Source organism: Diadema antillarum, unplaced genomic scaffold (assembly GCF_040938485.1).
Source record: "Diadema antillarum isolate AM-2024a unplaced genomic scaffold, OU_Dant_1.0 seq00000212_RagTag, whole genome shotgun sequence".
NCBI classification, from domain to species: Eukaryota; Metazoa; Echinodermata; class Echinoidea; order Diadematoida; family Diadematidae; genus Diadema; species Diadema antillarum.
In genome coordinates this window covers 242,514-259,790 of record NW_027271268.1, presented here as the reverse complement: position 1 = coordinate 259,790, position 17,277 = coordinate 242,514, and positions in this window count along the sequence as shown.

Genomic DNA, 17,277 nt, shown 5'->3' with positions numbered 1-17,277 from the left:
GTTTATTATTCTAAATTCCAGCATATCTGGCCTTGTGCACATAGTTTATTTTCCCCTGCAATCTTTGCAGCAGAATTTGTATTGTTACGAATCTAATACAGGGGTGGCGCAGCCGTGGGGGCCGTGGGGGCTCGGGCCCCCACACTTTTTGTGCACCATACAAAGGAATACATAAGGTGTCATCACTTTGGGTTTTTTTTTTTTTTGCTTGTTAGCTGAAGAAACCCGGAAGTGGTTTTTTTGCTTGTTAGCTGAAGAAACCCGGAAGTGGACGGGGACGGGGAGAGATGAGCTGAGGACCTTTTTTTTTTTTTTTTTTTTTTGCTTGTTAGCTGAAGAAACCCGGAAGTGGGCTCCCACACTTTTGAAAACAGTGCGCCGGCCCTGTAATACGTCCGTATCTTTTCCTAGGGCCGGCCATCTTTTCAAGCAATGATTATGATGGCGGCCTTCTGCATAATCGTTTCTTAACTGCAATTGTTATTATAATCACTGCTGCATAGACATCCATATTGTATATCATATCATTAATTTTCTTTCATATCGTTGTTTGTGCAAGTCAAACGACTCTGTGTTAAATTTACTTTATATATTTCCTACATGTTCATGATTATGTAACTTATGTATATCATTTACGCAAGTCAAACGACTCTGTGCTGAATTTACTTTGTATATTTCCTACATGCTCATGATTATGTAACTTATGCATGTTGATTTGCAGAAAATAAAGTATCTATCTATCATAATCATATCTATCAGTTGACTTTGGTTTTTGTTTTATTTCGAGATTTTTTTTCTTTTGAATTTGGTTTTGTTTCTTTCTTTCTCTTTTTTTTTTCTTTGGGTTTGTTTGTTTGTCTTTTGTTTGTTTGGTTTTTCGTTATGTTGGTTGTTTTTATTTTGTTTTCCTGTCTTTTCTTTCTTTCTTTTTTTTTCCACCCCCGGGTTTCTTGTTTGGGACAGCATTCACAGAGTTCACATATGCCACGTAATCGCAGGTTTGTACCATAATTAATATTTCCAAATTTTATGCTTCAAACTGCTCTTTTAACCATAGGTTTTCCGTGTCATGAGGCTCCCCGTACAGGCAAGCAAGTGTTCCAAAAATACCACTTACAGTTCTGTAGGATAGACCTCAAAGCTGTCAATGGATACAGTATTTTTCTTTTTTTACTAGGATTTCTCTCTGTTCACTATACAACCAGGTCTGGTCTGTTTCAATTATGTTCCAGCTGCTTGGTACTGCTGATTACCCTTCTTCCATTTCAATTGAACATCTTATTAGAGGGTGGATATGCTAAACTTCATTGTAAACATTTTTTTTTCCAGGTTCAAGGGTAAGGTTATAGACTGTTACCAGTTGCACTGCTGCAGTCAGCACTGCTCTCAGTCTATCAAAAAGTGTCACTCACTGCAGTGATATTCAAAAGAATTGAGAAATCTAGGTCGAGGTATTGCTATCTGACATCCTGTTTGGGATTGTATTGTTTCCTTTTTAGATTAGTTCTCTCAAATTGACCTTCAATTAACGTTATGTATCATTGCTTGTGAAAGGGGAAAAATTGCTATTACTTTCAACCGTTCTGTACGGACTTTTTTTAAAGGCATAGACATAATTATGTCACACATGTATGTATTAGTCATGAAATTGTTGAAATTGCAGAAACTAGCCATAGTGTGTATAAGTAGTATAATATCATATATAATGATATTGCGGGGAAAATGTAAATGATGTGCAACACAGAGAAAAGATCAGAATCGATTCAAAATCTGGAGGAAAGTAGTCAATCTGGAAGACTCAACTTCACATACTATGAGAAGAGGTCTATTAGACCTCTTCTCCAAGCTGAACCCGAAGTCTTACTCCGTCAACCACTGCAGCAGATGGAGCTGTAGTCTAATATAAAAGAAAATAAAAAGCCATAGGAAATAATGACCACTACCACTCGAATAGGTTTACGTCTTTGCCCCAATCGAGTACTTCCCATTTGCAAAATATTATTTTGGATTTTGAAAATGAATATTATGCTTATTTCATTTTTTTTCAGACACTCAATTAAATTGTAATGTCTGGTGAAATATATTGTCACGATTGTTGTATGTTATTGTCCAATGAAACATACGAGTATTTGTCAACACGCTGTACTTTGCATGTGGGTCCGTGCCATCACCCTCTCTGAATTCATCTTTAGCAATCCCGCACTCTGTTTCGTTTCCTTCCATCCCTCCTTCTCTCTGCCTTTCTATGACTTTCTACTCATTACCCATTAGGTCCCATCATAGTTAATTGTCTCTCTACCTCCAGATTTCGATTTACGACCATATATCATTATAATTACTATGTTCATCATTCACCTTTACTTTTGTTTGCTTTGTACATTATTGACTGGTTACAACTAAAAAAAAATGTGTTATTACTCTTGAAGTAATATTGATAAAAAAGAAGTACGAAATATACAAACAAAATTAAAATTTCAAATGACTGATCATGCTAGAAGACCAGCATGATTCCAGGAACATTGATTAATAATAACAATAATGATAATAACAATAATGATAACAGTAATAATAATGATAATAATAATAGTTATAATAAAAATGATAATGATAATAATAATAATGGTAATGATAATATTGATAATAATGATAGTAATAATACTAATACTAATAATAATAATAATGATTGCAGTAATAATAGTTATCATTATGATTATTATTACCATTATAAAAGTAATAGGGTAACGGTTTCTTTTTTTTTTTTTTGCTCATAAATCAGCTTCTGACCGTGAATGTTCTAGGATATATTACGCCTGTCAATTGTTTCTCCAGTCCCCAGGTACTCGTGCACTAGCGGAGTACTCGCAGTAATTGTTGTCGGGGGTTTGTGAAGGTAAACGGCCCTTGCCTTCGGGGAACGTGTGCTGGGTTGTGCCGGTGGCTCGAGTGCAGACACCTCTGCAAGATGGGGACCATGTACCGGGTTGCGGCGACGGCTCGCGTGCAAACCCCCCGGCCGGGCGGGAACCATTTACGGGGTTGCGGCGTTGGCTCGGTGGTGTTCATTATTTTTGGCCGGGAATTTGAGCAAGGATCGCGCCTAGGATGTAGGTGAAGCTTGTCACTCATCTCATTTAGTTGAGAATTGGAGTATGAATGTGTAACGCATACACGTATTAATATGTCCATTAATGCCGTCATACCCTGTGTGGATAGACCTGCATAATAAGTATCGGCAGCGTTTACTAGGAGTCCACGATAAAATGTCTTTTTTTTTTTCCACAGTTAGTAGGGCACACATTGTTATATAACCAGAATAACTTTGTAGACATAAAATGGCTTGACGGGAAGGAGTTGGACAAAAATAGATTGAATAGTCGAGATTGAAAATTACGAGGGAAAAGAAAGCCCTATGAACGTTTTTATTTTCTTTCTTTTTTTGTGGTCGGTAGTAGAAATAATTAATTGAAATATTTTTTTCTATATTCTGGTCGATTCAGCAAATCACCTGAAGTCAGATAATAGGATTTCTTTTTTTTTTTGTAATATTTCCACTTTTCCCCCTTGAGTTTCGAAAATCTCACCAAACGCACTGAAAACTTAAATCATTTGAACACACAGCCATCGTCCATTCATGAAGTGCGACATCTTTTTTTTTTTTAATTTCACTAGAAATGAAGGATTGATAAACTTTCTCCCAACGTTTTTTTTTGACTAAAGATCTCCCGTGATATTGGAGCCGTGAGTTTGTCCGCGATTTGACAAGTTCTTCCGTGGTATTGGGGGTCGGGACTTTGTAAATTGCCTCCAAAGATGCCCTACCCGGCTGGTAAGTCGGAGAGAAAGTCAGCAGGGGTTTGTCAGCTTAGATGGGATGCAGTCCTCGCTGGACAAGTGCACGGGTACCTGGGTGCCGGAGAAATAATTGACAGATACAACAACTTTACGACAGTTCTTCTATGATCTAGAGCCATCACAAGAGAAACTTTATTTTTTGTTTTTGTGAAGATTGGTAGCCACTTGCAAAGGTGTGGTATTGATGCACCTTTGAAATCAGTTATTTCAGAAACCTCATAAAAATACTATAATCAGCCATTATCTCATACGGTGTCCATAACAAGTTAAAATATATTATATCAAATGTGACCGTGCACCTCAAAACAAACATAAAGTCGCACACACTGATTTTGCGTGAGGATTGAAAATAAGTGAAATGGGTCAACCTAGCCGAACTTGACTTTTTCATATTTTCTGAAAGAGCGGGTCTTCTTTTACATTATGCTAAAATTTGGTATCATCAAACGGGCAGGAAAGTGTATTTCTTTAGTAGTTTATCTCAAGCATTTTTGGTAGAATAGTGTGATTGATGTGTCTTTAGAATCCCTTTTTCATTTCTGAAAAACTTGTCCACACTCTTCACTTTCAACTCTAATAACTTTTGAAAAGATAATGCTACTGCTTTGAAAGTTGGCGTTAGTTATGAACAGAATGTGTTAATGAGGCATGCTTAATTTCAGTTTAATCTGATAATCCCTTCATTGTTGTTACTCTGGTGGTTTACTTCCTGTCTTTTGTCCCATTCATCGTACAGCCAGCACGGTTTGGTAAAGATTAAGTGCTTGAATAGACATTGTACTTCAGAGCCTCTTTTCTCAGTTCACACTTTTCCTGAGTTTGTGCTTTCTTTCCAATATTTAGATAGGTTAGGAGAGTCCATTTGATTTGAGTTATACATCATTTTAAAGCTTAAAGTCTGCTCTTTCAGAATATGGTCTTAACTAAAAATTCACGTCTGGCGACTTTTTGTTTGTTTTGAGGTGCAGGGTAACAAATAGTTCCTGAAATATCCCTTTGCTTATATCGAGGCAATAAGGCAATAGATACATGAAACATCTGGCAAGAAAGAGGAAAATGGGGGGGGGGGGGGGGGCAGACCGATAACCTGAAACCATGTTGCCTCCGGCACCATCTCCAGTAGGGAACACACAAATATATCCTTCTTCAAACTTTTGATATTGGTTTAAATAATTATCACAACAGTATTTCTTTGAAATTTACAATGTATAATTTTTAAGATGTAGGATGTCATCATTTGTATTAGAGAGCATGTTTAGCAAAATCATATTCAATAGTTCATAAAGAATATGCCATCATTTTGATGTTTTTATTACCTATGTATATTGTCTGGAAGGAATGTAGGAATTATGTATGTAGTAATTGAAACTTCTGTGAAATTTAACTCGACTTCTGTTGATCTATAGTAATGTACCATAATAATATGACTCATTGATGTAAGTATCAGTTACGTTTCATAATATTTCCATTCGTGTGTTTCATATGATCAATGTGTGTACATGTACGATGTATGTGTATATGTGTGTGTGTGTGTGTGTGTGTGTGTGTGTGTGTGTTATTAGTTAAGCCCAGTTCCTTACAAATGTCCACATATAAAATATTTGGTGTTTCAAAATCAGTCAGTCATCAGAAACCTACATGTATCATGTATACACACAGGGGAACATGTATGGTACAGTCGACTCCAGTTGACTAAGTCAAAGTCGTCGAAGGTGGTTTGAGCTTTGAAATGATGTTTAGCTCATTTCAAATAGACACACGTTAAATACTCTTAAAATACTAACAAGAAAGCATATACTGCGGAAAAGTGCGAAGTGAGAAAGGGGCTCTGAAGTAGACGGTCTATTCAAGAGCTTAATCTTTATTCGATTAAGCTGAAATTGAGCATGCGTTATGACCACATTCTGTCCATATTTAGTGCCAAATTTCAAATCAGTATGATTATCGTTTGTAACGTTATTAGAGTTGAAAGTAAAAAGTGTGTACGGTTGTTTCTGCTTCTGGAAATGAAAAGGGATCTATGAGACACCCCTAATCATACCATTAAAAAAAACAAAAAAACAAAAAAAAACCTGTAGTACAAAACAGACTTTCTTGTTCCAGGATGATGCCAGACTTCTCATTGCCAAAAAAAAAAAAATAATAATAATAATAAAAGATTAACATTTTGCTAGGTTAATCAATTTCACCTATTTTCAGCCGTCGTGACAGTACGTGCGACTTTCTGGTGGATTTTTGACGCACAGTCACACACACTAGGCAAGGAAGGCCCATTACACCGTCAGGATGAACAGCGCCATCTGTGTCATCTAGCTGTCCCCGGTGTTGCATTAATGACATAAAATGACATAAAAGGAAATTGTGTGTGTGTGTGTGTGTGGGGGGGGGGGGGGTGTAGAAGCTTCAATTTAATGGCGGATCTAGGGAGTCCTGATAAAGGGGGGGGGGTGGGTGATGGAGAGGAGGGCATTGTTCACATTTACTGCTTCCTCTTGATTAATCTCAAGACGGACTTTCATCAAATTTGGCAAATAGCACATTTCCAGTATTATGATCTTTATTTGTCAAAATGAGCCCGATCCCCTCCCCTCTCCACACCATCGTCAAAAGGGGGAGGGGAGTTGAAGCTTCAGATCCCTAAACTCTGGAATGCTGAATCTTCTTCTGTCGAACCGAACAAAAATAAAATACAACTACGTTATGCTCTGTTTGGATTAATGAACAGTGGTTACTTTTTTTGGATTGACATAAGGTAGCAGTCACAAGAAATTTGCGTATTTGTATGTTTATATGCTTTTTTATTTGATTCAGCTTATCTGAATAATGGACACCACGCAGGAAAACTACCGACGTCAAAAAAAAAAAAAAAAAATTCCTTTAAATATTTTCCTTCCGGTCTCCTATAACGACTTCTCGCTGTCTGATATCTATATTTATTTTTTTCTGAAGTTTACTAAAGCAAACAATGCATTTAGATAATTTCGTTACTTCGTTTTCGAATCAACGAAAATCCGAAAATCGGAACTTTCCCTTGTTTACTTATCTGATTTGCTGTTGAAATAACAAATCGTCGATTTTTTTTCTTCCATTTCTGATTAATTAACCGTCGGGATAACAAACTTTCTGGGTAGCAAACAGAAACATGTTTTCTTTGTTTTTATGGGCGTCAGAGGGTTAAATTTCAAACAAGAAATGATATAGACTGGAGGAGAAAAAGAACCTTAAATGGGGAGAATCAAATGATAAAAATTTAGATTCATGACGTTTGCTCGAAATCCGGCCAGTGCTTGGTCTCTCCGGGGTTTTTGATTTGAGCTAGCTTCGAAATACTTTATATTCATTTCAGTTCATGTCAACTCAGTCTTTATTGTCAATCATTACAAAGTCCAAAGACTAATATTGTGAGCTTACATACGACTGGCATAGAAATAAACTGATAAAAAATGATATTCAAAACAGCACTTTAGCACCTATATAAGTCGATTTTAGTATAAACAATACTACATAACAAAGGACATAAAGTGGTAGAAAAAATGTAGAAAAGATGTAATACCAGCCCTAAATGTAATGATGTTAAACCCTACAACGTTAATTACGACCTTAGATATAATACACCTTAACCCTTATTGAAATATCAACCCTAAATGTAAAACATTTCAAAATAAATGTAATACCAACAATAAAAATTATACATGTCCGCCCTCAATATAATATCGACCCTAAATTTAATACACGTTAACCCTAAGTGTTTCTCAGTTACCTCAGTTATATGCAACATGCTTTGTCTGGTAACATTTTCCTTAACAACACAATTATACAAACGATAAACATCTCAGTTTTATTTTTGACAATTAACTCACATGCAAAGCGCATTCAAGACAGAATCAACTTGTTCGAATATTATCAATGAAATATTATAACTTGTTTACCTTCACATACATTATTATTGCAAGATCAGACTTTACTTCTACCTGAGTACGGAGTTGGATACGTCCGGGGGAAACACGCATTCTTTGTACTTAGGTCAAATTCTACTTTTACAAAGTACAAAAAAAAAACAACAACAAAAGACAAAACAACAACAACAACAACAAAGTATTGTCTGTATGTCTATTCGAGATCATGCACTAATGTATATTTTGTGAAAAAAAAATGAAAAAGCTTCGCTGAAAATTAGTTACGTTTACAACTCGGTAAGTATATTATTGCCCTACGTAAATATAGCATTAAGGTTTTATCAAATTCAAACCATAAATAAACTCACACTAAACCGTAAATTCATCAAATGTTAACTACTTTGAATAGGTGCAGTTTGTACACACACACACACAGACAAATATATCTTTTCTATAGTGGCTCTAGATTTATGTAGAAGAAGACTTGTTGTTTCGGAAAATATGAAAAACTCAAGAGTGGCCAGGTTGACCCATTTAACCTATTTTCAGTGCTCACGCAAAATCAGCATGTGCGACTTTTTGTTCGTTTTGTGATGCACGGTCTCTTGATTGTTACAGTAAATAGCGTTAAAATCTACTGTCACTTTACATTTAGCGTTGTTATTACATTAAGAGGTGATACATAATTTCCTTACGAAATGGCCATTTTGTATTTAGTTGACGAATCAACTATCATTTCTTCAACAAAATGACAGATTTCGTAACGAAATAGGTCATGCGACACTTGGCGCTCCATAAGCATGCTAATACTCCAAACAGGATCACGAGGTGTCGTGTGCTGATAGTTATGCTGAGCATGTGGTTATTTCAAAAGCACCCCTCCCCACGCCCCCGCTCTATGTCAGTCACGTGCGGCCTGCGTGACTGGAATTTTCCAGGCAAAGTTCATTTCATCGACAATGTATTATAGTTAGTCTTTGTTATGCGCAGCTGGAGTCGGTTGCCCTCTTACTGTTTTTTTCGACATATGCATGTGGTATGTTTATTTTTGGACCACCACACCCCTTTATTGAAATAACAATTGCCTTTATTTTTGTTTCACGTGTTTATTCATTTATTTATTCATTTTTTTATTGATAGCTTTGTGATGCAGGGTCATAATCTTCTCTTCTTTCTCTTCTTTTCCGTTCTAATACTGTTATACAACATCACTTTCCTATCGTATAAATCCAAGTTTCCTTGTTTTATTTTGTTTTGATCTGTTTCATTTCGTCAGGCATGAGAAAAGGGTTTTCAAGCGTATGTAAGTGAAAAAAAAATGGGCTTGAGGCGTGATTTTCACGCCCTACACGAGAGTCTGATCTGTAGTCAATTATATAAAACAAAAACAAAAAGAGCAAGGTGGATTGAGTGAAAGCATCAACGTCACCAACACACCAATGACTGTTTGAGAATAATCGGATAATCGATGCAAATGTTTTGATTAGCAAAAATATTTGGTGTTTTAGCAACCAAATAAGGAGACTACTTGAGTTTATAGCATCATGTGTGGACAACAAAAGAAAATTACTCAGAAAATTCCAGATGCTTTCATTTTTCTAGCGTATTGTAAGGATACTTGACTAATCGCTTTCAGACAACAGGTTTAATAATTACTGGCCTTAACACTAGGTCAGTATAAAATCAATTGAACGTGTAATTTTCATGTTTTTTTTAATTTTTTTTTATATGTTCTTTATATTGTTGTCCACGCAAGACTTCATGAACTCTACTAGTCTCCTTAAGGCCTTATCCTGCGATGACAACACCAAAACTTTAAGAAATTATATCTTTTCAATCGATTCTACTGATGTTGATGTTTTCACCAAATTCGTAGTATTGTCCTCTTTTCTTTTTGTTTCCTTTAAAGAGATACGATTTTTTTTTCTTCTTGGCGCAATGGCAAACATATCCATTGCACTCGCATTCTAACTCTATAAGGAGAAGATAATATCAGCTTACAAATCAAACTGTTTTACGTGTATTATTATTACTACAACTAACCATTTCTGCGTTTATTGATTAGGACAGCTATCTTATGTTTAAATTGTATGTTTGTGTACCAGAATTTCAAATGTTTCATGAAATATACGTTGGTTAGGTCCTTAATATGTGGGTTAAAAAAAAAAAATTAAAAAAGGGTAGTATTCGACAATTTCACAAAATTAGGATTTGCATTTTTTTATGTTTTTAATCATCAATTCTTTAATTGTAACACTGGACTTTAAGAATTATATTGAGCATGTGCGAATTTGAAGACAGAAAAAAGACGTTTATACGCCAGTTTTGAGAACCTGTTGTATAATGAGGAATCGCGCCATCTGTGACAACATTCGGCAAAGGTCCCGAACAACCGCTGATTTTATGTTAAAAGAAAGCGTCTTGACGTAGCTACGAAGTCACTCCTATATTCCCTTAATTTCAAATCATGAGCTGATTAGTGTTACCTGTAACAGTTGGATTGCCAAGTTAAGTCTATGCAAAACATGCTTGTGGAGACATATAGGTGGTACACTTAATCACGGATAGTGCTGACTTTTTTTTCACTGTACATGGAATGCGGTATGATGGCATGCAGTAACACTCTGCTGAACATAAATCGTCTCATATGAGTGTTGTTACTTACTCAACAGAAAAGACAAGTAAAGTCAATGAATATATATGTGACTCTGCACCTCAAAACAAACAAAAAGTCGCCAGACATGAATTTTTAGTTAAGACCATATTCTGAAAGAACAGACTTTAAGCTTTAAAATGATGTATAACTCAAATCAAATGGACTCTCCTAACCTATCTAAATATTGGAAAGAAAGCACAAACTCAGGAAAAGCGTGAATTGAGAAAAGAGGCTCTGAAGTACAATGTCTATTCAAGCGTTTAATCTTTACCAAACCGTGCTGGCTGTGCGATGAATGGAACAAAAAACAGGAAGTAAACCACCAGAGTAACAACAATGAAGGGATTATCAGATTATAGTGAAATTAAGCATGCCCCATTAACACATCATGCCGTCAATCCCTCGTTTGAGGCGAGTCCCCAACCGGGGTGTACCCAAAGTGGGGTGCGTATATTTGTCGTTTGGGAGTTGGGAGTCGAAGTACTTGTCCCAGGGAGGTGGAAGAAACGGCCCTGCTTGTCCATTGCAAATAAACTTTCTGCTCAGGCGTGACAAACCTGGAGGCCAAGCCAGGGTTTGATGACTCCAGCAGCTGTCGTATTACGTAAGAGCATGATAAGGATATCTGCCTGTGGCAGACCATTCAAAGTGAACTCAATTTTCTCTATCCTTTTTAAAGTTTTCAATTTTATATTCTATTGAGAAATTCTATGGTCATCCATTTTACATTTCGAACGAAAAAATTGACCCGTAAATAACGAAAATACAGGAATAAGAAGGAGAGCATTGCCAGTTTGCCGGTGCTATTTGGCAGTGAGTTACAACGGGGAGGTGAGACTACTCCCTGGTTACAATCAGCCTGCTGACTGGATCGTTGAGAAAGCAGCTGTCGTATTACGTAAGAGCATGATAAGGATATCTGCCTGTGGCAGACCATTCAAAGTGAACTCAATTTTCTCTATCCTTTCTAAAGTTTTCAATTTTATATTCTATTGAGAAATTCTATGGTCATCCATTTTACATTTCGAACGAAAAAAATTGACCCGTAAATAACGAAAATACAGGAATAAGAAGGAGAGCATTGCCAGTTTGCCGGTGCTGACAATGTGCTATTTGGCAGTGAGTTACAACGGGGAGGTGAGACTACCTCCCTGGTTACAATCAGCCTGCTGACTGGATCATTGAGAAAGAGAGAGAGAGGGAGAGAGAGAGAGAGGGAGAGCGAGGGGGATCAGAGGGAGGGAGAGGGGGGAGAGATGGGGGGAGGGAGAAGGGGAGAGCAAAATGGAATGACAATAGTTCCGGTCACTACAGTACAGGCATGCTCTGTCTGCATACGCTGAATGTCTACACTCACACACACACACGTACACACACACACGCACCATGGAGCTACATGGCCCATGCCAAAACCAAAACAATCTCCTCCTCTCGCGGTGCCCCCCCCCCCCCCCCCTCCTGTGGCGCTGTGGCGATGACTGATGCTTAGATTAGGCCAGGGTCAAGAAACAGGTGTTTTATATCTTTGACTTTAAGTCATTGATTGCCAAGATATGCACTGGCATTATTTACTGGGGTGTAGCCTCTTCAAACGAGAGATTTGCGTCATGATTCTGTCCATAATTAATGCCAATTTTCAAAGCAGTAGCACTATCCTTTTAAAAGTTATTAGAGTTGAAAGTGAAGGGTGTGGACAAGGTTTTTCAGAAATGAAAAAGGGATTCTAAAGACACACCTAATCACACCATTCTACCAAAAATGTTCGAGATAAACTACTCAAAAAACACACTTTCCTGCCCGTTTTATGATACCAAATTTTAGCATAATGTACAAGAAGACCCGCTCTTTCAGAAAATATGAAAAAGTCAAGTTTGGCTAGGTTGACCCATTTCACTTATTTTCAGTCCTCACGCAAAATCAGTGTGTGCGACTTTATGTTCGTTTTGAGGTGCACGGTCATATATATATATATATATATATATATATATATATGTATATATATATATATATATATATATATATATATATATACAGTAGAAAAGGAAATGTGTCGCTGCTTTATGCTTTTCCCCTTATCACTCTGAAGCCATTAACACAGTTCTTGTAGGGTAAATGAGGCGATAGTCCCATGTGGAATAATGAAGGACTATTATAGTAATAGGTGTATTAATAGATATATTGCTGCACTACCTTGTATCATGAATAGAGTAATACATGATGTAAAATATGTGACTCTGCATCAGAAAACGAACATAAAGTCGCCAGACATGAAATTTTAGTCAAGAGCATATTCTGAAAGAACAGACTTTACGCTTTAAAATGATATATAACTCAAATCAAATGGACTCTCCTAACCTATCTAAATATTGGAGAGAATGCACACACTCAGGAAAAAAGTGAATTGAGAAAAGAGACTCTGAAGTACAGTGTCTATTCACGCGCTAAATCTTTACCAAGCTGTGCTGGCTGTGCGATCAATGGGACAAAAACAGGATGTAAACCACCATACTGTCCATAATCATTTCCAACTTTCAAGGCGTTAACATTATCCTTTCAAAAGTTGATAAAGTTGAAAATGAAGAGTGTGTACAAGGTTTTTCAGAAATGAAAAGGGGACTCTAATGACACACCTAATCACACTATTGTACGAAAAAAATGTTCGAGACAAACTGCTAAAAACACACTTTCCTGCCTGTTTTATGATCCCAAAATTTAGTATAATGTAGAAGAAGACTAGCTCTTTCAGAAAATATGAAAAAGTCAAGATCGGTAAGGTTGACCCATTTCACCTATTTCAGTTCTCAAACAAAATCAGTGTGTGCGACTTTTTGTTTGTTTTGTGATGCACGGTCACATATAACATCACATTTTTTTTTTTTTTTTTGCAGAATGTGCACTGAACATTAGTAGAAGTATGTGTCTGAACTTTCATTACATGTCTCGTCGGTCTTGTTTTTGTCATCTTCAGCCACTCAGCATAAACACCGTCCATGATTATAGTGCTGTTAAGTTGTTATAGTCAGAGCTCTTCATCAGCTATCAGAATCTGCTAAAAAAAAATTATGCACACTGTAAATAGCCATATATGTCACCAGTTGCATGTCACATGGGGACATCTAAGCACTCACATAAGCATTCATTTCGGAAAATTGGTTTATCTTGTTCACTAAGGACAATACCAACACATGTCTTTTGATTAATGGCAGTACCAACGTATAAATAATCCATTGTGATTTATTATCAGTGTTTGCAAGTACGTGAGTCTTTTCGTACACACGGATACCCGCCGACGGAAAACTACAGTTGAAGTATGAAAATCAGGACGATGCAACTAATCTTTGACCTGTTTACTTCACTTGTTTTGATATAATTCCCATAATCTGCAGTTTGCGTGCTGACGCTTTTGTGTTTTCCAGACACCGGGATCACGGGGCGACGTGTGCTAATATTTATATGAAGCACATTAATGTTTCAAAGTCTCCCCCCCACCCCCCCCCACCCCCCCCCCCCCCCCACACACACACTCTTCCCCGCAATATTCCTATGTTAATAGTCAGGTAATGTCTGCGTGACTGGAATGTTCCGGCCAAAGTCCATGTCATCAACAATGTGCTTAGTCTTTGTGATAGGCATCTGAAGTTGGTTGCCGTGTTTCGTTTTTCGTGTTCGACATGTGCACGTATGATATGCCTATTTTTAGACCACCGTACCTGTTCATTGAAAGAACAACACCGTTCATTATCTCTGATCCCTTTAAGGCCATCGATACGTAACAAGCTGTCAATTTTATTGATTTTCATCTTCCTTTTTTTCTTTTCTTTTTAATTAATTAATAGTGGATAATCTGATCCCTCTGATGCCACGGGAACCGTGTATGTTGCGTGATAGCCAATGAGAGAATGACACTATTAATCTCGGAGACAACAGTTTGAGGCTTTCGAATCTGGTAAAGCTTTACACCCCGATTTTGTTCATGCAAAGAAAATATTGTAGTGTAATCAGACATATTTCATCAGCTTGGTATGATGGATAGGTGTCGTTCAGTTAAATCTGTATTTGTCGGGGTTCTGAAAAGAAATGAACAGAACACATAGAATGTACCATTCTCGAATCATAATCCATTGCTGCATGAACTAAGGTATGTGAACAGAAACTCCTGGAATTGAGCATGGTAAATGTCCCAATTCTTTTCACGTCATAAGTAATCCATGCTATCGTACACATGACGAGTACATTTTGATTTGAACGGTCTAGTGAGATGCTGTTACAATGTGAGCCCACTTTCAAATGCAACTCCAAGCAAAATGAATTTGAAATACTATTGAAGACCGGGTTTATTTGTTGCATGGGTAAGTTCTTGTATACAAGGCCATATTCCCAACATCTAAGAGACTTTATTTAAAATATGTCTAAAAAGCATAACTATTAGAAGAACAAATGTGCATGTTATATAACATAAAGACAAACAAACACACACGCGCCCAGGTACACACTTTCAATTTAAACATATATTCAGTATCAGATCTGCTTTTACCCGATTTCTTTCTAAATTTTTTCGAAGAACCACATGTGCTGTCACAATTTAATCCAAGAGGGGGAGAGGATTCTTACGGAAGATGAGATTTGTTAATTCCGTTTGTTTTTTATGTTTGCTTGACTGGAAAACGTTTTTAAAGGGGATGGCTAGTAACTGATCAGTGGGAATCAGTGGGAATGCTGGAGGATGATTGTTGCAATCCTTTTGGGATTCATTTAAGAGTACGTTATATATCTATTGTTGAGTGAAAATTATTTGCTTCAGAATGGTCTCATATTCAAGTAATGTGCAGTTTAATGTTTCCAGGTTAGCGTCCCTAGTCAGTGACGGGGCATTAAGCTGCACATTACTTGAATATGAGACCGTTCTGAAGCAAATAATTTTCACACAACAGTAGATATATAATGTACTCTTAAATGAATCCCACAAGGATTGGAACAATCATCCCTCAGCATTCCCACTGATTCCCACTGATCGGTTACTAGCCTTCCCCTTTAATGTTTACAATCAATGAGGGGTAAACGCTTTTCTCACAGAGAATTTGAAAGAAATGTGTCTATGTGTTTGGTCAACTGACTTCCAAAAATATAAAAATAAAAATGTAACAGCTAGACCCGGTCTCCCCTACTGCAACTACTACTCGAACTACTACTTGACGGATGCATCCAAGATCGAGTACACAATATGTCTTGGCAAATATGTGTTTGCCATCACTGCTTGCATGCATGTTGGCTATTTCTTGTTCAATACCTCTGGCAATGTAATCAATGTAATCCAAATGTCTTCTTCTGCAGGGTGGTCTCATGTGACCGTGCATCACAAGACCAACAGAAAGTCGCAACCACTGATTTTGTGCCAGGACTCAAGAAAGGACCCGGTGACATGGGGTCAGCCTAGTCAGTCATGAGTTTTTCAAGTAAAAAAAAAAAATCAGTTACGGTGAAGCTTGAGATCATAACATTAATGAAAATCGTGTTTTGCAGTGTGTAGAGAATACTTCTGTTTAGAATTTGATATAAGCTTATCTTAGGGTCCCTTTTTTCATTTTTCTAAATCTATACACTCTTTACATTTCAACTCTGATAACTTTTGAAAGGTTGATACCGACTGCACTGAAAGTTGGCATCAGTCTTGTGTTATCAATTCAACATGATAATCACTCTTTTTGTGCTGGTGCAGAATTTTAATTCCTGGTTCCCCCTTTTTTTTTTCATCATTCATTGCACAGCTGTAGCAAGGCCCGGTATCAGATAAAAGCGTTTGAATAGGCCCTATACAACCCTAACAGGCTCTAGACACTTTTTTCCATAGTACATTTTTTTTTTCAAATGTGAGGTAGATAAGAAGATTTCATTTCAATTGATTCTTACATTATTCAAAGCTTAAACTTTGTTTTTTGTTGTTGTTTTTTTTTTGTATGGTTTTTTTTTTTTACAATAATTATGTCCATAACTGAGAATTGATGTCTAGCGACTTTTTTGTTGGTTTGGTGGTACAGGGTCACATAATGTTTGTTTGAAAGAGATCAAGATGATATAACATATCGCCTTATTACGTGAAAAATGAATAAGGATTTTCGAAATACAATGTAATATCTCCCGGCTCAACCAACCATTTTTTTTAAAATATAGCCATGTCAACAATAATATTAAACTTTTATAACGAGTAATGAAAAGAAAAGAAACAGACGCTTTTATGAACAATCAGAGCTTTTTGGTGTATTCATAAATTGATGATAATCACTTTCATAAAGAACTTAATCACAGAGAATGTATATTGAGCTATTTGACGTTCCGAACTTCAGAGAAAGACTGAGGTAAACAAAATGTTTTGGGAAAACGTTTTTTTCATATGTTTATATTATACTCATGGCGTATTTTGACTCAACACACCCACTTACACACACACACACACACACACACAAACACAAACACATACAGAGAGGCAAATGCCGCATATAAGTGGACCTTTATGTATTTTTAATATCATTATTGTTATCATCATCATTGTTATTATCCATAATATCAACCAAATAGAATTCCCCATGAATACGTCTACAAACAAACACTTCGGCTTAAACGTTCATAAGAAGGGTTTACTAAAGTGCCTCCATAGTTACACACATGTTATCAAGTAGACATTGTCAGTTTATCACAAAATATACTGACATCAATAATGTCTGTTTTGACAAGTTGGCACTTCGCTTATTGATGCTCTTAGCAAAATATTTCACACACATACACACAATATTTTGTGCTCGACTCACTGATTCCCTGGAAAAAAACGGTATGTCATCATGGGAATTTGTGAGAAAATGCGGGATTTCATTTTTACAA